Here is a 26,458-nt window from a genome sequence, read left to right on the forward strand (position 1 = left end):
TGACTATTCTGAATTTCTTTATTCAGATGTTCTAATGTCAATGTCATAAGGTCCAGTGAACATTTATTTAAAATTTGTTCAAATTTTTGACAAAAATCTGTAATCTTGAAAAAGTGTAGGTCTCCAGGATACCCGGAGTCCTCTTGGGATCCTTTGCGTTTTGATGTATTCAGCAATACTAATGCTATGGAGTTCCAAACCAACCAGGTGGCGAGACTCTCGCTCGAGATCTCGTGATTTAAATTCACTGCCTGGAATTTGTAAGAATTCTCCCGATGCTGTAACTTGTGAAACAATTTCAGCCACTTGTGCTTCACTATATGAGAAGCCAATGGTGGACATCTCTTTATGTTAACGAAAATGTAAAAAAAAAATTAGAAACATTAGAAAAAAAGAAAAAAGAGGGGAAAAAAGACTTTTTTGAGGGTGCTCGTGTATGTGGTAGCAATATACAAAATATAATGACACGTCACTCCTCAAATTATGGTGGTGCCCGGATAAGGGTAACCAATCCTTATACAATGTAAAAAATTCAACTGGCACTCAAAAGATCTATGCTAATAATGAATATTTTATTTTATTTCAGAGGGCATAATCCAAAAAACATGACGTTTCGGTCTATTCATTGACCTTCATCAGACTAGGATAAATAAAATACAATAATACAAATCAATATAAAGTATATATCATTGTCTTTTAAAGAAATCAGATACATCAGGGAATTATCATTAACAAATTCATAGAGTTGTAATATATGTACATATAGTCATAAAGAGATATATAATATGCAATGTATACAAATATAGGGCATATAGCATATACACATGTGTGTATGCACACACATGCATATATGCACACAATGTAGCTGAAAAAAATACAGTAATATGAAAATCATGATTGATGTCATAAGACATATATTGAAAAAATGCTATATATCGCATTTTTTCAATATATGTCTTATGACATCAGTCATGATTAGCATTGATCTTTTGAGTGCCAGATTAATTTTTTACATTGATTAAGGATTGGTTACCCTTATTCTGGCACCACCATAATTTGAGGAGTGACGTGTCATTATATTTTGTATATTGCTACCACATACACAACCACCCTCAAAAAAGTCTTTTTTCCCCTCTTTTTTTCTAATTTTTCTAAATTTTTTGAAATTTTCTTTAACATAAAGAGATGTCCACCATTGGCTTCTCATATAGTGAACCACAAGTGGCTGAAATTGTTTCACAAGTTACAGCATCGGGAGAATTCTTACAAATTCCAGGCAGTGAATTTAAATCACGAGATCTCGAGCGAGAGTCTCGCCACCTGGTTGGTTTGGAACTCCATAGCATTAGTATTGCTGAATACATCAAAACTCAAAGGATCCCAAGAGGTCTCCGGGTATCCTTGAGACCTACACTTTTTCAAGATAACACTGATTTTTGTCAGAAATTTGAACAAATTTTAAATAAATGTTCACTGGACCTTATGACATTGACATTAGAACATCTGAATAAAGAAATTAAGAATAGTCAAGAAAAGGTATCTAATGTGGAAACACAATTAAAGGACTCTCTACCTAAAGAAAAGTTTGAGACTGTGAAATCTCACACAAAAGAAAGTGTGGACATTTTTAGGAAAGAAACTGAAAAAAGGAAGAGACAAAAATTCATCCGGGATACTCAGGATTACCTGAATAAAAGAGTATATAAATGGCAAGGCTCCTCCTCCCGTTCGAATTACCGATATTACAAGAATATGGATGGAACCTCAGCTTCCAGCTCAGACAGCGAAAGAGCAGACTTCAACAGGCCATCGTTTTTAGGCTCCGGCAGGAGATTCTATCCAAGAAAAGTACGAGGAGGGGGGGTCAATGTTTCAGAAATCAATCGGCACGGGATGCACACCAGATCCCAGGTAATGACAGTTTGTAGTGAACATTTCTTCCAAATGTTTAAATTCTTCACAGACACGTTTGTTACAAAAAGGTCTGTCTTTCTGCCTGACTTATAAATTTAATTATTTTCAATTGGATATTGATCTGCAAAGGTTTTACAGAAATCTATGGATTAAGGCTCCTTTTAGTGATCCAAATAACAGAATTTTACCAGTGATCCATCCAACACCAATAAACCTGACTGACTTAGGCTTGAGATCACAAAGTACTTTTTCACCACCTAAAAATAGCCATCCTATTGAAACTTTCTTCACATTAATTGATAGAGAAGTATCTGACTACACTAAAAGGATTACTAGGGGTGAATTTACCTTTCGGTCTAATCTTGATCAGACTGATTGAGTGACATTACGTGCTTTGATAGAGGACAAAGATATAATAAAGCCCGCCAATAAGGGGGGAGCGACAGTAATTATGGATAAGTCCTTTTATATTAATGAAGCTCTATCTCAATTAGCTAATCGAGAGGTGTATCAACCACTTGCAAATAATCCAACCTCTTTAATTCGAGAAAGTATTGTCCTAGAGAGAGCATTATCCTCACAGATTTTTGACAAGAAAACAAGAGATTTCTTAATTAAAAAGGATCCATTGATCCCAGTATTCTAGGTAATACCTAAGATCCACAAACAACTTGACAAGCCCCCTGGCAGACCAATTGTGGCATTGACGGATTCAATCCTTTCTTCTCTATCAATCTTATTAGAAAAGGTTTTAACACCCCTAATTAAAAATACGCCATCTTTTCTCTTAGACACAGGAGCATTTTTACAGTTAATTAGGGATTTAGGCCAATTACTGGAAGGTACCTTATTGGTAACTTTCGATGTAAACAATTTGAACACATCGATTCAGCATCAAAAGGGCATGGGAGCAACCAAAAAATTACTGGAAGGGTCCTCCTTTGATCCTTCAGTAATCATGTTTTTAATGGAATTGTTGGAACTTGTCCTCACAAAAAATTTTTTTATTTTTGAAGACAACTTTTATCTTCAAACGCAGAGTACAGCGATGGGGTCCAATGTGGCCCCCCCATGTGCAAACTGTTTTATGTCTTTCTTTGAACTAGATCATATTTACTCAAATGAATTATATCGGTCTCATTGCTATTATGGCGCCGTTATATAAATGATGTCTTTTGTTTATGGAGAGGTACAAATGACAGTTTACATCAATTTTTCAATCAGATCAATCAGAATTGGCCTGAATTGACTTTTACTTTGAAGTTTGACAGAAATAAAATAAATTTTTTGGATACTAATGTACTACAAGACGATGAAGGTAACCTATCATTGGATCTTGATGTGAAAGACACTGACCGCAATAATTTATTATTGCATCAGAGTTGCCATCCCAGAGCAGTAAAGAGATTTGTCCCACTCTCTCAATTTGAGAGAGTGCGCAGAATAATCAGTGACCCTACAATATGTTCACAAAGAATGAAGGAAATGGAAGATAAATTCTTACAAAGAGGTTATCCCCAGCAATTACTCCGACAATGTCGAAATAAAATTAACACCACCATCAGGTCCTCCGTATCTAATCGCATTCCTCTCGTCCATATATTCCATCTCTTAATGTATAAATTACATAACAAAATTCGAAAACATTGGCACATTCTGGGGGACAGTTTTCCAAATATCCCTGAATTCCAGGTCCCATTTCTCCCTTGTTTTAGAAGACCCAGCAATATAAAAAATAAAATTATCAGAGCAGATATTGGTTCAGCTCACATAATCCCTAGACAAACATTTCTTTTGACACAACGTAAGGGTACGTTCCCTTGTTTACAATGTGCTCAATGCGCGACCGTCCATAAAGGTTCTAAGATTTCACATCCATGCACAGGTGTGGATATTCCTATTCAGGGTTTCCACACCTGTGATTCAAAATCTGTTATTTATGCTATTAAGTGCCCCTGTAGTCAAATGTATATAGGGGAAACTACTCAAGCAATCAAAGATCATATATCACATCACAAATCGGATATATATACGTTGTAAGAAACTTCATCTTCCGATCCCCCATCATTTTTCTACAGCTGGTCATACAATTGCACAGTTACGGCTTTTGGTAATTGAACAAGTCAATATTAATAGAAGAGGTGGTGACCTTATTAAGAAACTTCAACTAAGAGAAGCGTACTGGATTCTTTACTTGCAAACGTTAGAACCCAAGGGACTTAATAGAGAATATGACATCACTAGTCTATTCTAATCTATTAACTTTCTTTTTTCAAAAAAGGAAAAATATATAGGAGGATATTTTATCCTTAGTATTTCATTTGCATATCGTTTATTAATATGTCCCATATACCCATGGTTCACTTAATTCTCCAGATATAAGGTTGAATATATATTGCATGCATTATATGTATCATCTTTATATTTTAATAATTGCATATACAGTATAACTATAATACAGATTAAGGAGAATGTTTTGTTTACAAAGTTTATTTAATGAATTCTTTCTGATGTTTCCTAGGTCACATCTTAATTTTTCTTTGATACTTACCTGCTGAAACATGATCCAGTGATGAGCTAGCCCATATTAGTAATTATGGACGCATCCTGTACCATCTTCTTCCTGTTTGCGTTCCACTGAGCACTACTGCTTCCTAGATGGCTCGGTGACGCACCTCCGGTCAACTGATTCACCTGTGTTTCACTTGCGCTCCATAGAAGTTTCACATGTAATTTCCGGCACTTCATATCCGGACACGCTACTATATCAGAGCATACCTGTTCACTTGTCCTTTAGAGCGCATTTTTCATCGGCTCCCACCCGTTACTGCACAGCGCTTCTGCATCAGATTGTCTCCTATGACCTATTCATGGTAAGAATCTTCCTGACATCCTGCTGCGCTCTGCTTTCTCCTTTCTATTGATGCTGCATATCGCCAGTCAGTTACACAGGGGCCTTTTTACTTTCACTTGATTCTCCCGTGATTTCTCTCTTCTAATGGGCTTCAATCTTAAATCGGTAAGCGTCTCTTTCTGTGGTTAATCAGGACAGATCTTTTCATTTATTACATGTAGTTTCCATTGTAAACAAATTATTACATATGGTTTTCATAGTAAACTCATTATATTATTTCTTTTAGCATCAGATTTGCTGTAAAAGCCTCCATTACCATAATATAACACAATGTTTCCATGTGACACACTATTTATGTGCCAGGAGTTTATATAGCATTTTTTCAATATATGTCTTATGACATCAATCATGATTTTCATATTACTGTATTTTTTTCAGCTACATTGTGTGTATATATGCATGTTGTATGTGTATGCACACGTGTATATGCTATATACCCTCTATTTGTATACATTGCATATTATATATCTCTTTATGACTATAGGTACATATATTACAACTATATGAATTTGTTAATGATAATTCCCTGATGTATCTGATTTCTTTAAAAGACAATGATATATACTTTATATTGATTTGTATTACTGTATTTTATTTATCCTAGTCTGATGAAGGTCAAGGAATAGACCGAAACATCATGTTTTTTGGATTATGCCCTCTGAAATAAAATAAAATATTCATTATTAGCATTGATCTTTTGAGTGTCAGATTAACTTTTTACATTGATTAAGGATTGGTTACCCTTATCCGGGCACCACCATAATTTGAGGAGTGACGTGTCATTATATTTTGTTTGCAAGCTACAGTGATAGCCCCCTATCCCTCAGCCTATAGAAATAGCCCCCTTACCCAAGTCAAAAGAAAAAGCCCTCCTAACACACAGCCTACTGTAACAGCCCTCCTAACCCCAAGTTAACAGATATAGCCCTCTAACTCCCAGCCTATAGTAATAGCTACGTCAACTCCTGACCTACAGTAATATCCCTAATCTCCAGTCTACAGAAATTGCACCCCTAAACTGCAGCCTACAGTTATAGTCCCCCTAACTCCCAGCCTACATTGATAGCCTCCCTTATCACCAGCCTACAGAAATATCCCCCCTAATCCCCAGCCTACAGCTATAGCCCTTTAACCCCTTATCTTTCGAATCCCCCCAAAAAGCCCAAGCCTACAGTGATAGCCCCCTTACCACCAGTATACAGAAACAGTTTATCTAACCCCCAGCCTATAGCCTTCCTAACTCCCAGCCTACAGATATAGCCCGCCTAACCCACATCCTACAGTGATAGCGCCCCTAACCACTAGTTTACAGAAATAGCCACCCTAACCTCCAGCCTACACTGATAGTCCCCTAACTCCTAGCATACAGTGATAGCCCCCTTAACCCCAAGTTACAGTGATAGACTCCCTAACACCAGGTTACAGTGATAACCCCCCTTACACCCAGTCTACAGAAATAGTCTCCTCCAATGCTGAACCTAAAGTAATAGCCCCCTTAACCCCAGCCTACAGAAATAGCCCCCCCTAATTCCCCACTTACAGTGATAGCGCTCCTAACCCCCAGCCTACTGTGAGAGCCCCCAAACCCCAGTCTATAGAAAATGCCCCCCTAACCTCCAGCCTACACTGATAGCCCTCCTAACCCTGCAGCCTACAGAAATAGTCCCCCTAAACCAGAGCCTACATAAAAAGCTCCCCTCTAACCTACCAGCCTACAAAGATAACCCTCTAAACCCTAGCCTACAGAAATAGCCCTCTCTAAGCTCCAGCATACAGTGATAACCCCCTAATCCCCAGCCTACAGAATTAGCCTTCCTAACTCTCAACTTACAGAAATAGCACCCTTAACCCCAAGGCTATAGTGATAGCCCCCTAACCCCTAGTCTACAGAAAAATCCCACCTAACTCCCAGTTTGCAAAACTAGCTATCCCCTAACCCCAACCTACAGAAATCTTCCCCCATAACCCTCAGTCTACATAAATAGCTCCCCATAACCCCCAGTCTACAGAAATACCCCCAACAATCCCCCTATAATAATAGCTCCTCAATCACCCAAATCTTTAGCTCTATGAATGCTTACCTTCTCCCATGTCTGTCCTCTGCCTGGCTCTGGTGGCTTTCTTCTTTCTGGCTCCTGTCTTCCTCTGAGCTCCAGTGTCTGTCCTTCTCTGCGGCGGCCAGCTGTGACTTCTGCAGCGTGGTGATATTACTTAGTCGCACTGCACTTACATCAGCAGCAACTCAGAGAAGGGTGCTGATTGGCACTCTTCTGCCAAAATTGCCAGCGCTATTACTTCTTGGGTCAATCAGCTTCCTGAGCTCATGGGTTTTTTATTCACATCTTAAAGACAGAAATACAAATGAATGAAGTTGTAAGCTCCATCCTCCTCCGAAATGACAGCTGATTTATCACATTGCTTTAACAAAGGAGGGGGTAGATAAAAAAAACAACTTTACCTCCCTCTTTTTGACACCTAAGCAACACACCACCCTAGTTGCTACACCTCTGGTGCCTAGTGGCAAATACGGGCCTGCCCATGACTCTAGGTCACACCGCTTCATAAGCGCAGCACCACTGTAAAAATGACTGCAAAACAACAATAGCAGCAAGTTAATAGATTTAAAAAAATCCACCTTCACATGGTCTCAAAAAATCTTGGTGCATAATAAGTGGTTACTAGTGATGAGCAAGCATACTCGGTAATGTTCGTTACTCAACTGAGCATCGCTGTACTCACGGCACTCGGTGAGCACCGAGCCTTTCCGGGTGTGTTCAGCAGGATTTCGGGTCCCCGACCTGCATGTTTGGTGGTCTTTAGAGTGCCAATCAATATGCAGGGATTGTCTGCCATGCACTGTAATGCCGCAGCCATCTTGGTTGTGGTATTACAGTGATTGGCAGGCCGCACAGCTTCATCAGGTCTATAAGAGACCTGGCACCACCATGCTTGTCACAGTCACCTCTGGAATCAGCCAGTGTAGGGAGAGCTGCTGCTGAGAGAGGATCAGATTTGGGGCTTTATAAGTTAGTGTGGGTATACCATAACAGAATACACAAATCCAGCTAAATGAACAGTCCTTCTAAGGACTAATTACGGGGTATATAGATTGCAGCGCTATGTAGGCAGGGAGTGTATGTGCGTATATACATATCAGTGCAAGGCATACAGGCACTGTATGTGGGTATATAGATATCAGTAGCAGGCAGGCATTGCATGTGGCATACTTCATTGCATACATCAAGAGGGTCCATTCTGCTGCTGCTTATTACATATATTGACCGTATATACTTAACCCTAGGTCTCAGTGGGCAGGAAATTATTTTTTTGTCTCTTAATTCTGATTATTTTTTTCCAAAGCAATCCAGAACCCCCTTTTTTCTCTAATTGTTTGTTAACACTGCAGAATACTTCCAGATCCTTTCCATAGTACAGCGTAAAAATCAAGCTATTTTAAATGGGTTTGCCCATCCCAGCAATTACATCTCAGTGTGCATAAATTTCTGACATTTTTGTGGTACTGTTAAATTTTTTTGGAGTGTCTTATATAATTTCTTTACTCCATTTTGCTGCCCAAAAAATACTTAGCTGCCAAAAAAATATTTAGCTACAGGACAGATATTTTACATTGGGTATTGTCCGCCACACCGATCGCATATCACTGTGCTCAAGATTTTGCCATTTCAGGCCTCCATAGAATTTTTTTTGTTTTGAGTTAGCTTACTTGTTGACACAATTTAGCTGGGCCAAAAAAAGGCCAGATATTTGAAAGTGGGCTATCTAGGTCAGACATCTCATCTATCTGTGTGCTGCAAATTGTGGCATTTCAGGCCTACATTCCACTGTATATATTGTCTGTTACCCTAGTTCAATACACTATTTTTGGGTAAAATTAAAAAAAAATAAAGGCCACAAATTGAACAGTGTGGTATCTCCATCAGATGTCTGATCTATCTGTGAGCTACAAATTGTGGCATTTCAGGCCTCCATTCCACTGTATTTACTGTGTCTTACCCTAGTTATTGACACCAGTTTAATAACAAAAAATAAATTTTTACCTACATTTCAGATATTTTAAAGTGCAGTTTTCCCACACACAGATCATATGCAAGTTCGCTCCCAATTCAGCCATTTGTAGTGAACGTGGAAAATATTGTAGTCCTTTTAAAATGGGCAAGGCGCGTGGCAAGGGATGGGGAAGTGGACATGATGGTGATGGTGCATGCAGAGGCCAAGGCCGTGGGCAAGCTGAAATTGTGCCACAACTGCAGAGCAAATGCTACCACAGGCTTCCATTATCCGTTGTTTCAGGTGCTGCACATCTCGTATCTTCACAGCATAGACAATTGCCTTCAGATGACCCCAAAGATAAAAGTCTAAGGGGGTCAGATCAGGAGACCTTTGTGGCCATTCAACTGGCCCAGGATGACCAATCCACTTTCCAGGAAACTGTTCATGTAGGAGTGCTAGGACCTGACACCCATAATTGATGGTATGGTGTGGCATATTGGATGCAAAGATAGTGAGGCCATTCATCAATGGAAACCTCAATGCCACTAGATATCTGAAATTGCTACATGATGATGTGTTGCCCTCTTTATGCACGGAAGATGGCACGTTCCCTGAGTTTTTCCAGCAAGATGGTGCACCGCCACATTATGAGTGTCAGGTCTGAGCATTCCTACAAGGAATCTGACTCCCTTAGACTAGCATTTCTTCTGTGGTGTTATCAGTGTGGCAAGAGTGGGAGAAGAGCGTTGCATTGACAATCCAACACAATGGGCAGCACTTTGAACACATTTTATCAGCGGGCATAAAATTGTAAATAAATCATGAAAGAATAAAGTTACATTAAAACCAAGCACACCATTGTTTTTCTTGTGAAATTCTCAATAAGTTTGATGTGTCATATGATCCTCTTCCCTTTGGAAAAAATAAAGTTGGATCCAAAATGGCCAACTTCAAAATGGCCGCCATGTTCACCACCCATCTTGAAAAGTTCCCCCCTCCCATATACTAATGTGCCACAGACAGGAATTTGATATCACCAACCATTCTAATTTTATTTAGGTGCATCCATATAAATGGCCCACCCTGTACATTTGAAATAAAATGTAAAGCCAATCAGATGTCTTCCTGTTAGCTTTGTTTGTAATTTTCAGCATTGAGAACATCCTTAATCATAACTAATTCCCCAAGCCTATTTGCTGAAATGCAGCCCCAAACTTGCAAGAAACTTCCATCTTGCGTCACTGCTGTCTACAGACTTTTATTATTGTCCTGTTCTTCAGCCCTACTGTGAACAAATTGTTTTTGGTTACAACCAAACATTTCAAATTTTAAATCATCAATCCAGAGCACCTGGATTAGTTTTCTGCACCATAATTATTATATTTTCATGCAGAATTGCATCACTTGGCCTTATTTTCATGTTTCCGTGTTGATGGTATGTATTTTTGGCAGCAATTATTCCGTAAAGACCACTTCTGGCCAAACATCCAACAGTAAAAGGGTGTAGCTTGGTCACACTAGTTGATGCCAGTTCTGAGATGACGGCACAGCTGAACATCTTATGATTTTTAAGGGAAGTAAGCATGATGTAACTTTTATCTTCTCACTAATAACTCATGACAGCTTTGAAATCTTTGCTTGGGAACGACATTGCTGATGCAGTATAATTACCTTGTCTTGTTTCTGCCCCATAGCCTGTGACATGAAATTTTCTAAGAGAACTTCACACTTCTAGCATAGTTTAGCTGAACCTCAATCAATTTTTTTAGCCTCCTACACAGTTGTTTCAGTTAATGACTGTTTTTCAACCTACATACAGTATGAAATTGATGATCATTATTACCTGCTTGGCATAACTCATACACCTGACTATAACCCTATCAAAACCTCTGACTATATATTGAAAACAATTACATAAGTCTCCTTGCTAGGGAATCCCTGCACTACTCTGAACTCCTTGTCGTCCCCATCTTCCATCTCACTGCACTTGGCTGTTTAGGCCCTCCCACCGGCAGAGACACTTTTGCGTACTATGCAGTGCCCTGTGCCAGTGCCATTGCCCATGAGTATGCCCCCCACCTGCTCAAGGAACCTGTACTTTCATCTGCACCTTCCTCTTTGTCACCGTGTAAGGTGGTATAGTATGCGGGAAGGGGAACCTGAGTTTCCTCTGGGTCAGATTCTGGCTGTGTAGAGTGCGAGGGGAATGTAGTGGTCTGGGTCAATGTACCAGCAGCATCATCCAGCAGTGGCTGGGCCTCAGTGCACTTGTGGTGTCCCCAAGAGTACGGTCGCCACTGTGGCATTGCCTTCCTCCTAGGGAGTGTGTTGTCAAGCTTGGGAGCAACGAAGGATCTCTCTAGCAGTGAAACCAACACACAACACATTTCCCACTCAAGGCCAGCAGGGAGACCTCTGAACCTGACTGCTGAGGAGCTGCTCTCTGTGGTCGGGAGGAGGTAAGTTAGGGCACTCTGTGCAGGGAAGGGGAAGTGTGTGGACGTGAGAAGGGGAGCTGGAGGATGAGCAGAGTTAAGGCTCACTCCTAGCTGGAGCGCATTGTCCGGATTCCGGTCTCCGAGTGTGTAGGGACACTGACGTTCCTGCAGCAGAAACCGGGGGAAGTAGCAGCTATAAATGCTCTGTACCCAACTAAGGCTCGGAGGCCCCAGCATCGACGTGTGCGAGGCAGAAGGAAAAGGCTACAGCTGTCTGCCATACAAGTAAAGTCTGAGGAACATCTGTTAGACAGGAGGCATTTCAGTGAACCACGGTCCTGTGAGGGCTTCCCCTACAAGCGCTAGAAAGGAGACGTTCAGGAAGGTACATGTTGGCAGAGTGTTGGAAGGGAGCTTTCCATTCTGGTCCCGGAGGTTGGCAGAGGTCCTGACCCGGAGGACACAGCACGGAGGCAGGCATCTGTGTAACCTGCAGACTGTGAGTAAAGCTTTGGAACTGCACGCTCTGGTGTCCTACAGTTATTCCAGCACCGCTACATCTGGGTACCAGCACCTACACCGCCTGTGCCTTTCCCCCATCACTACATCTACACTTCCCTGGGACTCCAGCTCCACCTGTGGGGAGCTTCACCATCTTTGCTGCACAACACCATCAGTCCCAGAGGATCTGCATGCAGCGTCGGCCTAACATCAATGTTGCCGAACACCACAGGTGGCGTCAAACTATCTATATAAACTCTTTACCATTATACCACGCCATTTACATGGGCGCCCAGGGCCACCGTCCGGGTCACCGCTGCTGTGACACATCCCACTGACACCGGCCCGGTACCGAGTATCCCACAGCCCTGGGAGGGCGACCCATATGCCGACTGCTGATCGGGCGGCGTTATTCCCACGAACCTCCAAACAGCGTCCCTGAAGGCAAAGTTTTTGGTTTCCGGGGGCAGTATGATTGCAAAGCTGAACCTTAAAGGAATGTCCAAAAGGGCACCACCAGGAGTGGAGCCTGTGGCTTAATTGGACTGCACCCAGGAAACCACTACCATGCAAGCTACAGAAAAGATGGACAGATTGCAAGCTTTGTCGATTCTGTGTGTGGTGTGGTATGTCCGTTTGTAGTTGTGCTAGCGATTTCTCAGCTTTATTCCGTTAATGACCGAGACTCCGGCATGGCCCCGTGGTACGCGTCAAGCTTACTAGAGGGATACGCGAGTCTGTGGCACGTGAGATCGAGCAATAACAGGTCTAGCATTCCAGTACATGTCCGGGGCTGCATGCACGCTACACTGAAAGGACCAGCTTTTGTCTCTTACAGGTGCAGATAGCCAGCTGAACTCCATTAGTGATTGGGATCTGGGATTCAGATTATTCCCCACGAAAGATGATTTCCCAGTAAGTTCAGGTCAACCGCAATTCCGGAGTTAGGCCTAACCGTCATTCCTGAAAAAATTACGTGTCCAAACCACAGGAGCTGTAGCTTGCTTAACAGCTCGGCAGCCGTTCTCAGGCCCAGTATGGATTCAGCAACATTGTAGAAAGTTGATAAAGGGTACAGTTTCACCCGATAACACGTATATATGTAGCCTAGTTTACACATTAAAAATATATGTCTATAGATCAGGAGGCAGACTCAGATGTTCTCAGGCCCAGTATGGATTTGACCAGATTGCACAAAGTTGAGAAAGAGTACTTTATCACTGGATAGCAGGTATATATAGCATAGTTTAAACATGTAAAATCTCCGTGTTCTCAGTATGGATTACACAGCAATCTAAAAAGTGGAAAAAAGGAAATGCATTTGAGGCATACACAACTATATACTTTTGGTGTTATTTTTAAATCTTCATATATATTTCTGTCTCAGTAATACAGTCCAGTCTCTCCGCAATAGGAAATGAGATGCATACAATTAGTGACATAAAGGCTATTGATTGCAGAAATCTAGGAATTATTATTCACGGGAAAAACTTCCGTCACAATTCTCATAGGCGATGCTGACCCTCAATTAATTTGTGTGTTGAGACAGTGAAAACATTTTTTTGTGAATAAAGTCTTGCTGTATTGCACTTCCATTGATTCCATCACTGTTACTCATCTCAATCCAATTTTTATCACAGGGAGCGATGTAAACATGGTGCTCACTGGCTATCATGATCTGTCACGTAACTTTGGAGTGCAAAAGACAGAAGCCACAGGCCGTAGGCGATTCTATTTGATTGGCATGAGAGGGCACATTTTGAAATGTGAGCCAGAATGTCACACATTTGTGAGGAGGAAAACTGTGAAAGCTGATGATAAACCACCACTGCATGTAATTGTGAGTCGACGTCCATAAGCCACTGATCATCTGGAGCTAGAGCCCGGCCAGCAGGACAGGGCATAGCTACATCTTAACCGTCATCTTTCAGTTCAATCAATTTGTTGTGGCAGTCCCAGTGAAGGATTTGACAGCCTAGTCTACACAGCGGAGGAGCAGGGAGAGGTAAACATTGCAAATGCTGGGGCCCTGCCCAAGCAAGGGGGGCACACTCGTGGGCGTCGGTACTGGCACTGGGCCCCTCATAGTACGGCGGTGTGTCTGATGGCGGGTGTGCACCACCACTGTCAGAGACACTTGATTGCACTATGAGGGACCCTATGCCAGTGCCCGCGCCCGAGAGTCGGCCTACCCACCTGTCCAGGGCAACGGCACTCGCACGGTTTTGTGCGCTAGGTGGTGACCCCGGCCATGGGGGGGGGGCCGCCCACTTAGGGAGGTTTACAAAGTGGCATATGTAGATGTGGGTCATTCAGTTGCTGCAAAAGGCGAAATAGGTCAAGTTCGCGGAATAGGAGGAGGACCAAAGCAAGCCATTTTTCTGGCAACCTATGTGTAATCAAGGGAAGGTGGGACAAAATCCTTGGAAACCCATGCTTGGTTCATTTTAATGAAGGTTAGATCATCCACATTTTGGGTTGACAGACGGGTCCTTTTTTCTGTCAGGATTGATCCAGCTGCACTGAAGACTCTTTCTGATAGCACACTTGCAGCTGGGCAAGCGAGCTCCTGTAAGGCATATTGTGCCAATTCAGGCCAGGTGTCCAGTTTAGCGGCCCAATAGTCAAAGGGGAATGACCTGTGCGGGAGAACATCGATATGGGAGGAAAAGTAGTTTGTAACCATAGTTGACAAATGCTGTCTCCTGTCACTTTCCATCGATGCAGTATTACCAGTTGTGTGAGCGGTCTGTGAAAAATCAGTCCACAACATTGTCATGAAACCCATGTCTCCAACACCACTTCTGCTGTGTGCACCACGAACACCTCTGCCAAGCTGCCCCCGGCCCGTACGGCTCGTGTGAGAACCATCACCGCTGCTGTGTGCTGGGAATGCCTCAATCAACCGGTTAACCAGAGTTGCTTGTTTAGTAGCAAATAGAGTTGAGCGACTTTTGTTTTTTTATGGTCGAGTTTCGTTTCGTGAAACCCGACTTTTCCAAAAGTCGGGTCGAGCAAGATCGGCCGATTATAGGGAAAAGTCGGGGTCGTCCCGAAACACGAAACCAGATGTAAGTCAATGGGGAATAAAAGTTGGCAGTGAGAGGAGGACAGGAAACACACCTACAGTGCTCATTTGAATGCCAAAAGCATCAATTCTTCTTACTTAAGCTGGTCAACCTTAATTAACTTCATAATAAAAGTTACGCACTGAAAAATGGGGGTTATTTGGCTAAAGTTGTGGGGGGGTAGGGCTGGCTCCAGGTTTTCATGTGCCCTGGGCGAAAGAGCACCCCTTTAACACATAATACCACAACTCATCATGCTCCGATAAGGAATCATTATTCCCATATAATGTTTCAAACCGTATATGATGCGCTCCACATAATGCTACAGTATATGTTGGTCCCCATGGATGAAGCTCCACTGTCTTATGGGCCCAAATAATGCTCCAAACATAATGGGCCCCATTTCTAATGCTCTAGTGTATAATGGGCCCTGTAAATGCTGCTCCAGTGTCTGATGTCCACCTTTGGAATGTTCCAGTGTATGGTGGGCCCCATCTATCATTCTCCAGAGTATAGTGCTCCCCAAAAATTGCTGTCCCAACATTGAAAACAATCAAATAAGTCTCCTCGCTAGGGAATCCCTGTACTAGTCTGGACTCCTCGTCGTCCCCATCTTCCATCTCACTGCACAGTATTTCAACCTTGCAAGTGCTGTGATCCTGAGCAAGCAGGGGGGCCCACTCGTTGGCGACGGCACTGGCACAGGGCCCCTGATAGTACGGTGGTGTGTCTGATGGCGGGTGGGCCAAACCTGCACTTTCATCTGCAGCTTCCTCTTTGTCACCGTGTAAGATGGAACTGTATATGGGAAGGGTAACCTGAGTTTCATCAGGGTCAGATTCAGGCCGGGTAGCGTGCGAGGGGAATGTAGTGGTCTTGGTCAATGTACCAGCAGATTCATCGAGCAGTGGCTGGGCATCAGTGCACTTGTGTCGCCCCCAGGAGTACGGTCGCCACAGTGGCATTACCTTCCTCCTAGGGAGTGTGATGTCATGCTTGGGAGCAACGAAGGATCTCTCTAGCAGGTTAACTGATTGGGCGGCGTTATTCCCACGAGTCATGACCCTCCAAACAGCGTTCATGAAGGCAAAATGTTTGTTTTACGTGGGCAGTATGGTTGCAAAGCTGAACCTTAAAGGAATTTCCAGAAGGGCACCACCAGGAGTGGAGCCTACGGCGTAATTTGACTCAACACGGGCAACCTCAACCATGCCAGCTACAGAACAGATGCACATATTGCAAGCTTAATTCCGTTAACAAACGAGACTCCGTCATGCCCCGCGGTCCGAGTCCGGCTTACTAGAGGGACACGTGAGGCTCTGGCACATGAGATTGGCCAATAACTGGTGTGTCATGCCCTTACATGTCCGTGGCTGCATGTGCGCTACACTGAAAAGGCCAGCGTTTGTCGCTTACAGGTGCAGATAACCCGCTGAACAACGTTAGTGAAGGGGATCACTGATTACAATTATTACTCGCGAACGATGATTTCCCAGTAAGTGCAGGTCAACCGCAGTTCTGGAATTAGGCCTAACCGTCATTCCTGAAAAAATGAAAAACTTACGTGTGCAAACCACAGGTGCTGTAGCTTGCTTAACAGCTTGCCAGCCGTTCTCATGCCCAGTATGGATTACACGTGATTGCAAAAAGGTGAGAAAGGGTACCGTATCCCCGGATAACATGTATGGATAGCGTACACATTCAAAAGATATGTCTATACATCAGGAGGCAGGCTCAGACGGTGTTAGGCCCAGTATGGCTTGCAAGTGATTGCACAAAGGTGAGAAAGGGTACCGTATCCCCGGATAACATGTATGGATAGCGTAAACATTCAAAAGATATGTCTATACATCAGGAGGCAGGCTCAGACGGTGTTAGGCCCAGTATGGCTTGCAAGTGATTGCACAAAGGTGAGAAAGGGTACCGTATCCCCAGATAACATGTATGGATAGCGTACACATTCAAAAGATATGTCTATACATCAGGAGGCAGGCTCAGACGGTGTTAGGCCCAGTATGGCTTGCAAGTGATTGCACAAAGGTGAGAAAGGGTACCGTATCCCCAGATAACATGTATGGATAGCGTACACATTCAAAAGATATGTCTATACATCAGGAGGCAGGCTCAGACGGTGTCAGGCACAGTATGGATTTGACGGCCCAGACTACACAGCGGAGGAGCAGGGAGAGGTAAAGATTGCAAATGCTGGGGCCCTGCCCAAGCAAGGGGGGCACACTCGTGGGCGTCGGTACTGGCACTGGGCCCCTCATAGTACGGCGGTGTGTCTGATGGCGGGTGTGCACCACCACCGTCAGAGACACTTGATTGCACTATGAGGGACCCTGTGCCAGTGCCCGCGCCCAAGAGTCGGCCTACCCACCTGTCCAGGGCAATGGCACTCGCACGGTGTCGTGCACTAGGTGGTGACCCCGGCCATGGGGGGGGAGGCAGCACAGTTAGGGAGTTTTAGAAAGTGGCATATGTTGATGTTGGACATTCAGCTGATGCAAAAGGCGAAATAGGTCAAGTCCCAGGAAGAGGTGGACCAAAGCAAGCCATTTTTCTGTCACCCTATGTGTCATCAGGGGAAGGTGGGACAAAATCCTTGGAAACCCATGCATGGTTCATTTTAATGAAGGTTAGATCATCCACATTTTGGGTTGACAGACGGGTCCTTTTTCTGTCAGGATTGATCCAGCTGCACTGAAGACTCTTTCTGATAGCACACTTGCTGCTGGGCAAGCGAGCTCCTGTAAGGCATATTGTGCCAATTCAGGCCAGGTGTCCAGTTTAGCGGCCCAATAGTCAAAGGGGAATGACCTGTGTGGGAGAACATCGATATGGGAGGAAAAGTAGTTTGTAACCATAGTTGACAACTGCTGTCTCCTGTCACTTTCCATCGATGCTGTATTACCAGTTGTGTGAGCGGTACTTGAAAAATCAGTCCACAACATTGTCATGAAACCCCTGTCTCCAAAGACACTTCTGCTGTGTGCACCATGAACACCTCTGCCAAGCTGCCCCCAGCCCGTATGGCTCGTGTGAGAACCATCACCGCTGCTGTGTGCTGGGAATGCCTCAAGCAACCGATTTTCCAGAGTTGCTTGTTTATTAGCCAATATTAGGTCAAGGTTCTCCTGTGGCATGATGTTTTGTAATTTGCCTTTATAGCGTGGATCCAGGATGCTGGCCAACCAGTAGTCGTCATCGTTCATCATTTTGGCAATGCGGGGGTCCCTTTTTAGGATCCGCAAGGCATAATCTGACATGTGGGCCAATGTTCCCGGTGTCAATGATGCACTGCGAGAGCTGGTTGGAGGAGCACTTTCTGGCAAATCCACATCCCTTCAGTCACGCACAAACCCTGTACCAGACCATGCCACGCCAACATTTTCACTTGCCCCACGAGATGCATCCTCCTCCCCTAAGTAATCATCCCCATCATCATCCTCCTCCTCCTCTTCTACCTTCAACTCGTCCAGGAGAGGTCCCTGAGCAGACAATGGCTGAATGTCATCAAGGATTCCCTCCACCTCTTCCTCCTCGTCAACATTGGCTGCAGACGCCTGCTCCTTAAGGTGCGTCAAAGTTTGCATGAGCAGACGCATAAGTGGGATGCTCATGCTTAGGATGGCGTCATCTGCGCTTACCAGCCGTGTGCATTCCTCAAAACACTGAAGGACTTTACAGAGGTCTTTCAGCTTCGACCACTGCACACCTGTCAACTCCATGTCTGCTCTCAAAGTGCCTGGCCGTGTATCCTCCCACAAATGCATTATGGCCTGCCTCTGCTCGCACAGCCGCTCAACCATGTGCAGGGTGGAGTTCCACCTTGTTGCAATGTCGATAATGAGGCGGTGGTTGGGAAGGTGGAGCAATCGCTGCAGCTTCTGCATACGAACGGAGTGTACAGGCGACCGGCGGATGTGCGCGCACAGTCTTCGCACCTTCTGGAGCAGGGCTGTTAACTCCGGATATTTTTTGAGGAAGCACTGCACCACCAGGTTCAAGGTGTGAGCCAAGCAAGGTATGTGGCTGAGTTTTGAAAGGGTTATGGCTGCCACAAAATTACGGCCGTTATCACTAACTACCTTGCCTGCCTCAAGATGTACACTGCCCAGCCATGACTCAGTTTGTCGCTTCAAGTACTCGGCCAGCACCTCGGCGGTGTGTCTGTCGCCCAAACACATCATCTGCAACACAGCCTGCTGACGCTTTCCACTAGCTGCTTGATAGGGGGACACCTCGTATGCAACAGTGGCAGCTGCAGATGGAGTGCTCGTACGACTGCGCTCTGTGGACGAGCTTTCGCTTCTGGAGGAGGAGGAGGAGGAGGGTGGAACGCCTACAGCCAACTGTTTCCTATACCATGGGCTAGGCAGCACTGTCCCACCACCGCTGTCCCCTGTGGACCCTGCATCCACCACATTAACCCAGTGCGCAGTGATGGACACGTAACGGCCCTGGCCATGCCGACTGGACCGTGCATCAGTTGTGAGGTGCACCTTTCCACTCACTGACTGCTTGAGTGCATGGACAAAGCGGTCTTTCACATGATGGTGGAGGGCTGGGATGGCTTTGCGAGAGAAGAAGTGGCGACTGGGTAGGTCATAGCGTGGTACTGCATAGGCCATGAGTTCGCGGAAAGCTGCTCTTTCCACCAACCGATAGGGCATCATCTCAAACGAGATTAGTTTGGCAATGTGGGCGTTCAAACCCAGTGTACGCGGATGAGAGACTGAGTACTTTCTTGACCTACTCATAGTGTCTGGGAGGGTGAGCTGGACTTGAGAGCTGCATATGGTGGAAGTAGCGGTGGACAGGGCGGACTGAGAGAGGGTTGATGATGGTGATGGAGTTGGTGTTCTTTCTGATGGCCTAGATTCAGTATTTCGTTGATATAACAGTGGGATTCCCTGACTGCTCTGGCCTTGCAACAACACCTCAACATTTGCTGCTGTGCTAACCGGTGGGCTTACAGTGGGGGAAACAATGTAGCATTGCTGACTACCTTCTTTGTGATCAGTTGCACATGTGGCACTTGAGGTTTGGTGTTGTGTCCACGCTTGCAAGTGCATGCTGGTTAAATGTCTAAGCATGCAACTGGTATTCAAATTTTTCAGATTTTTCCCTCGGCTAAAGGTCTTTGTGCACTTCTTACAGATAACCTTGGCCTGATCATGAGGATTTTGTTCAAAAAAGTGCCACACTGCACTCTTCCTACTTTGGCAGACATTTTGCGGCTTAGCACACTGTGATGTTTTGACCCTCTGGACAATCTGTCCAGCAACTCTTTTGATTTTTGGAACCTGTCTTTGGAGTGCTCCAGGCCTGCCAGATAACAGCTGTTGCGATGTCGATGTCTGCTGTGGATGCTCCTCATCTGAGCTATTGGAAGCAGCACCCTCTTCCCCCAATGGATGCCAATCTGGGTCAACAACTGGGTCATCCATCACCTCCTCTTCAATGTCATGTGCACCTTCCTCTGTGTCACCGTGTATGGTGGTATAGTGTGCGGGAAGGGGCACCTGAGTCTCATCAGGGTCAGAATCTGGCTCTGTACACTGCGAGGACAATGTAGTTCTCTGAGTGAATGTACCAGCAGAATCATCTATCAGCGGCTCTGCATCAGTGCACTCCATGTCAGATTCATCTTGGCCTGGGTAATTCACCATTTCACTTGATAATCCAGGCATGGTATGTGAAAACAGCTCCATGGAGTAATCAGTAGTATGGCCTGTGTCATCCTTCAATCTTGGTTGGGGTGAAGGACACAAGGAAAGGTGTGGTTCATGAACATGAGCCTCCAATGACGACTCAGTGCTTTTACTTTTTACAACTGAAGAAGAGGAGGCGATAGAGCTGGAGGCTGAGTCAGCAATGTAAGACAAAACATTTTCCTGATGCTCTGGCGTTAAAAGCGGTTTGCCAACTCCTAGAAAACTAAGCCTTCGAAGCCTTATGGAGCCAGACGATGACGCAGGCTCAACACCTCCTGCATTCGGTCCTATTTTGCTTTTGCCACTACCATCAGATCCACCACCAACACCATCATTACCAGCTGCCAACCCCCGCCCAATTCCACGGCCTCTTCCACCAGCCTTCCTCATTTTTGGTAGAAATGTAGACAAAATCCTACAAACTATATAGTAATGTAAAACAAGGTACAAGGTGTCTATAGGACAGGGGAGATTTAGATTTTCTGCAGACACTTGTGGACACTGGACACTTGGATTGTGTGAGGCCCACTGAATATCAGAGCGCTATGTCACAGGCTCGATGGCACAGGTGTGAAAAAAGTGACTACAGGATAAGGGAGATTTTGAATTTCTGCAGACACTTGTGGACACTGGACACTTGGATTGTGTGAGGCCCACTGAATATCAGAGCGCTATGTCACAGGCTCGATGCAGCAGGTGTGAAAAAAGTGACTACAGGATAAGGGAGATTTTGAATTTCTGCAGACACTTGTGGACACTGGACACTTGGATTGTGTGAGGCCCACTGAATATCACAGTGCTATGTCACAGGCTCGATGTCACAGGTGTGAAAAAAGTGACTACAGGATAAGGGAGATTTTGAATTTCTGCAGACACTTGTGGACACTGGACACTTTTGGATTGTGTGAGGCCCACTGAATATCAGAGCGCTATGTCACAGGCTCGATGGCACAGGTGTGAAAAAAGTGACTACAGGATAAGGGAGATTTTGAATTTCTGCAGACACTTGTGGACACTGGACACTTTTGGATTGTGTGAGGCCCACTGAATATCAGAGCGCTATGTCACAGGCTCGATGGCACAGGTGTGAAAAAAGTGACTACAGGATAAGGGAGATTTTGAATTTCTGCAGACACTTGTGGACACTGGACACTTTTGGATTGTGTGAGGCCCACTGAATATCAGAGCGCTATGTCACAGGCTCGATGGCACAGGTGTGAAAAAAGTGACTACAGGATAAGGGAGATATTGAATTTCTGCAGACACTTGTGGACACTGGACACTTTTGGATTGTGTGAGGCCCACTGAATATCAGAGTGCTATGTCACAGGCTCGATGGCACAGGTGTGAAAAAAGTGACTACAGGATAAGGGAGATATTGAATTTCTGCAGACACTTGTGGACACTGGACACTTTTGGATTGTGTGAGGCCCACTGAATATCAGAGCACTATGTCACAGGCTCGATGGCACAGGTGTGAAAAAAGTGACTACAGGATAAGGGAGATTTTGAATTTCTGCAGACACTTGTGGACCCTGGACACTTTTGGATTGTGTGAGGCCCACTGAATATCAGAGCGCTATGTCACAGGCTCGATGGCACAGGTGTGAAAAAAGTGACTACAGGATAAGGGAGATTTTGAATTTCTGCAGACACTTGTGGACACTGGACACTTTTGGATTGTGTGAGGCCCACTGAATATCAGAGCGCTATGTCACAGGCTCGATGGCACAGGTGTGAAAAAAATGACTACAGGATAAGGGAGATTTTGAATTTCTGCAGACACTTGTGGACACTGGACACTTTTGGATTGTGTGAGGCCCACTGAATATCAGAGCGCTATGTCACAGGCTCGATGGCACAGGTGTGAAAAAAGTGACTACAGGATAAGGGAGATTTTGAATTTCTGCAGACACTTGTGGACACTGGACACTTTTGGATTGTGTGAGGCCCACTGAATATCAGAGCTCTATGTCACAGGCTCGATGGCACAGGCGTGAAAAAAGTGACTACAGGATACGGGAGATTTTGAATTTCTGCAGACACTTGTGGTCACTGGACACTTTTGGATTGTGTGAGGCCCACTGAATATCAGAGCGCTATGTCACAGGCTCGATGGCACAGGTGTGAAAAAAGTGAATTGTAGAATTGGGCAGAATAGGAATCTCCCTAGATTGTAGGTCTGTAAGAACGGAACAAGTCCTCCACTTATCCTTCCACAGTGACACACAGATAGCTTCACTGTGGCTGTGATAACAGCTGTTACACGGTACTGTGTGAGGAGTGTATACCGCTGTATGGTGTGAATAAATGCACGCTCAGTACCTTAGCAGGACAAAAAAAAAATTGGGATTGCTTTTAAAAAAGCAGTTTGCAGAGCAGTGGGGAAACAGCAATGCAGCTGTCAGGAAGCCTTAGAAGGCAGCCTAACAACCAACACCGCTGATCCACCACAATATAGCCTCCCCTTGCACTGCACACACAGTGACTGGTGTGTTGTACAGGCAAAATCGCTAGCAGCAGAAGCAGTTTTTTTTTCTTCTTCCCTGCCTAATGCTCTCTCTACAGGATCAGCAACCTCTCCCTATGCTAAGATCGGCAGAAGTAAGATGGCGGTCGGCGTGCACGCCCTTTTATAACCCTTGTGACGCCCACCAAAGCAAGCCAATCACTTGCATGCCCTTCTGAAAGATGGTGGTGACCCCTGCCTATGTCATCACGTTGCCCACAGTGTCCGTGGATCCTGATTGGCTGAAAAAGAGCGCTAAACAAACTTTTGAAACGCGACTTTGGCGCGTAAGTCGCCGACCTCGTGGCCGACCTCATCCTAGGGTCGGGTTTCGTTTCATGAAACCCGACTTTGCCAAAAGTCGTTGACTTTTGAAATTGTTCGACCCATTTCGCTCAACTCTAGTAGCAAATATTAGGTCAAGGTTCTCCTGTGGCATGATGTTTTGTAATTTGCCTTTATAGCGTGGATTCAGAATGCTGGCCAACCAGTAGTCGTCATCGTTCATCATTTTTGCAATGCGTGGGTCCCTTTTTAGGATATGCAAGGCATAATCTGACATGTGGGCCAATGTTCCCGGTGTCAATGATGCACTGCGAGTGCTGGGTGGAGGAGCACTTTCTGGCAAATCCACATCCCTCCAGTCACGCACAAACCCTGTACCAGACCTTGCCACGCCAACATTTTCACTTGCCCCACGAGATGCATCCTCCTCCCCTAAGTAATCATCCCCATCATCATCCTCCTCCTCCTCTTCTTCCTCCACCTCATCCAGGAGAGGTTCCTGAGCAGACAATGGCTGAATGTCATCAAGGATTCCCTCCACCTCTTCCTCCTCGTCAACATTGGCTGCAGACGCCTGCTCCTTAAGGTGCGTCAAAGTTTGCATGAGCAGACACATAAGTGGGATGCTCATGCTTAGGATGGCATCATCTGCGCTTACCAGCCGTGTACATTCCTCAAAACACTGAAGGACTTTACAGAGGTCTTTCAGCTTCGACCACTGCACACCTGTCAACTCCATGTCTGCTCTCAAAGTGCCTGGCCGTGTATCCTCCCACAAATGCATTATGGCCTGCCTCTGCTCTCACAGCCGCTCAACCATGTGCAGGGTGGAGTTCCACCTTGTTTCAATGTCGATAATGAGGCGGTGGTTGGGAAGGTGGAGCAATCGCTGCAGCTTCTGCATACAAACGGAGTGTACAGGCGACCGGCGGATGTGCGTGCACAGTCTTCGCACCTTCTGGAGCAGGGCTATTAACTCCGGATAATTATTGAGGAAGCACTGCACCACCAGGTTCAAGGTGTGAGCCAAGCAAGGTATGTGGCTGAGTTTTGAAAGGGCTATGGCTGCCGCAAAATTACGGCCGTTATCACTAACTACCTTGCCTGCCTCAAGATTTACACTGTCCAGCCATGACTCAGTTTGTCGCTGAAAGTACTCGGCCAGCACCTCGGCGGTGTGTCTGTCGCCCAAACACATCATCTGCAACACAGCCTGCTGACGCTTTCCACTAGCTGCTCGATAGGGGGACAGCTCGTGTGCAACAGTGGCAGCTGCAGATGGAGTGCTCGTACGACTGCGCTCTGTGGACGAGCTTTCGCTTCTGGAGGAGGAGGAGGGTGGAACGCCTACAGCCAACTGTTTCCTATACCGTGGGCTAGGCAGCACTGTCCCACCACCGCTGTCCCCTGTGGACCCTGCATCCACCACATTAACCCAGTGCGCAGTGATGGACACGTAACGGCCCTGGCCATGCCGACTGGACCATGCATCTGTTGTGAGGTGCACCTTTCCATTCACTGACTGCTTGAGTGCATGGACAATGCGGTCTTTCACATGATGGTGGAGGGCTGGGATGGCTTTGCGAGAGAAGAAGTGGCGACTGGGTAGGTCATAGCATGGTACTGCATAGGCCATGAGATCGAGGAAAGCTGCGCTTTCCACCAACCGATAGGGCATCATCTCTAACGAGATTAGTTTGGCAATGTGGGCGTTCAAACCCAGTGTACGCGGATGAGAGACTGAGTACTTTCTTGACCTACTCATAGTGTCTGGGAGGGTGAGCTGGACTTGAGAGCTGCATATGGTGGAAGTAGCGGTGGACAGGGCGGACTGGGTGAGGGTTGATGATGGTGAAGGAGTTGGTGTTCTTTCTGATGACCTAGATTCAGTCTTTCGTTGATATAACAGTGGGATTCCCTGACTGCTGTGGCCTTGCAACTACACCTCAACATTTGCTGCTGTGCTAACTGGTGGGCTTACAGTGGGGGAAACAATGTAGCGTTGCTGACTACCTTCTTTGTGATCAGTTGCACATGTGGTACTTGAGGTTTGGTGTTGTGTCCACGCTTGCAAGTGCATGCTGGTTAAATGTCTAAGCATGCAACTGGTATTCAAATTTTTCAGATTTTTCCCTCGGCTAAAGGTCTTTGCGCACTTCTTACAGATAATCTTGGCCTGATCATGAGGATTTTGTTCAAAAAAAGTGCCACACTGCACTCTTCCTACTTTGGCAGACATTTTGCGGCCTAGCACGCTGTGATATTTTGACCCTCTGGACAAGCTGTCCAGCAACTCTTTTGATTTTTGGAACCTGTCTTTGGAGTTCTCCGGGCCTGCAAGATAACAGGTGTTGCGATGTCGATGTCTGCTGTGGATGCTCCTCCTCCTCATCTGAGCTATTGGAAGCAGCACCCTCTTCCCCCAATGGATGCCAATCTGGGTCAACAACTGGGTCATCCATCACCTCCTCTTCAATGTCATGTGCACCTTCCTCTGTGTCACCGTGTATGGTGGTATAGTGTGCGGGAAGGGGCACCTGAGTTTCATCAGGGTCAGAATCTGGCTCTGTACACTGTGAGGACAATGTAGTGCTCTGAGTGAATGTACCAGCAGAATCATCTATCAGTGGCTGTGCATCAGTGCACTCCATGTCAGATTCATCTTGGCCTGGGTAATTCACCATATCACTTGATAATCCAGGCATGGTATGTGAAAACAGCTCCATGGAGTAATCAGTAGTATGGCCTGCGTCATCCTTCAATCTTGGTTGGGGTGAAGGACACAAGGAAAGGTGTGGTTCATGAACATGAGCCTCCAATGACGACCCAGTGCTTTTATTTTTATAACTTCAGAAGAGGAGGCGATAGAGCTGGAGGCTGAGTCAGCAATGTAAGACAAAACTTTATCCTGAAGCTCTGGCTTTAAAAGCGGTTTGCCAACTCCTAGAAAACTAAGCCTTCGAGGCCTTGTGGAGCCAGACGATGACGCAGGCTCAACACCTCCTGCATTCGGTCCTATTTTGCTTTTGCGACAACCAACAGATCCACCACCAACACCATCATTACCAGCTGCCAACCCCCGCCCAATTCCACAGCCT

The sequence above is a fragment of the Dendrobates tinctorius genome, unplaced genomic scaffold (assembly GCF_039654945.1).
Source record: "Dendrobates tinctorius isolate UK_male_01 unplaced genomic scaffold, ASM3965494v1 ptg000064l, whole genome shotgun sequence".
Lineage (NCBI taxonomy): Eukaryota > Metazoa > Chordata > Amphibia > Anura > Dendrobatidae > Dendrobates > Dendrobates tinctorius.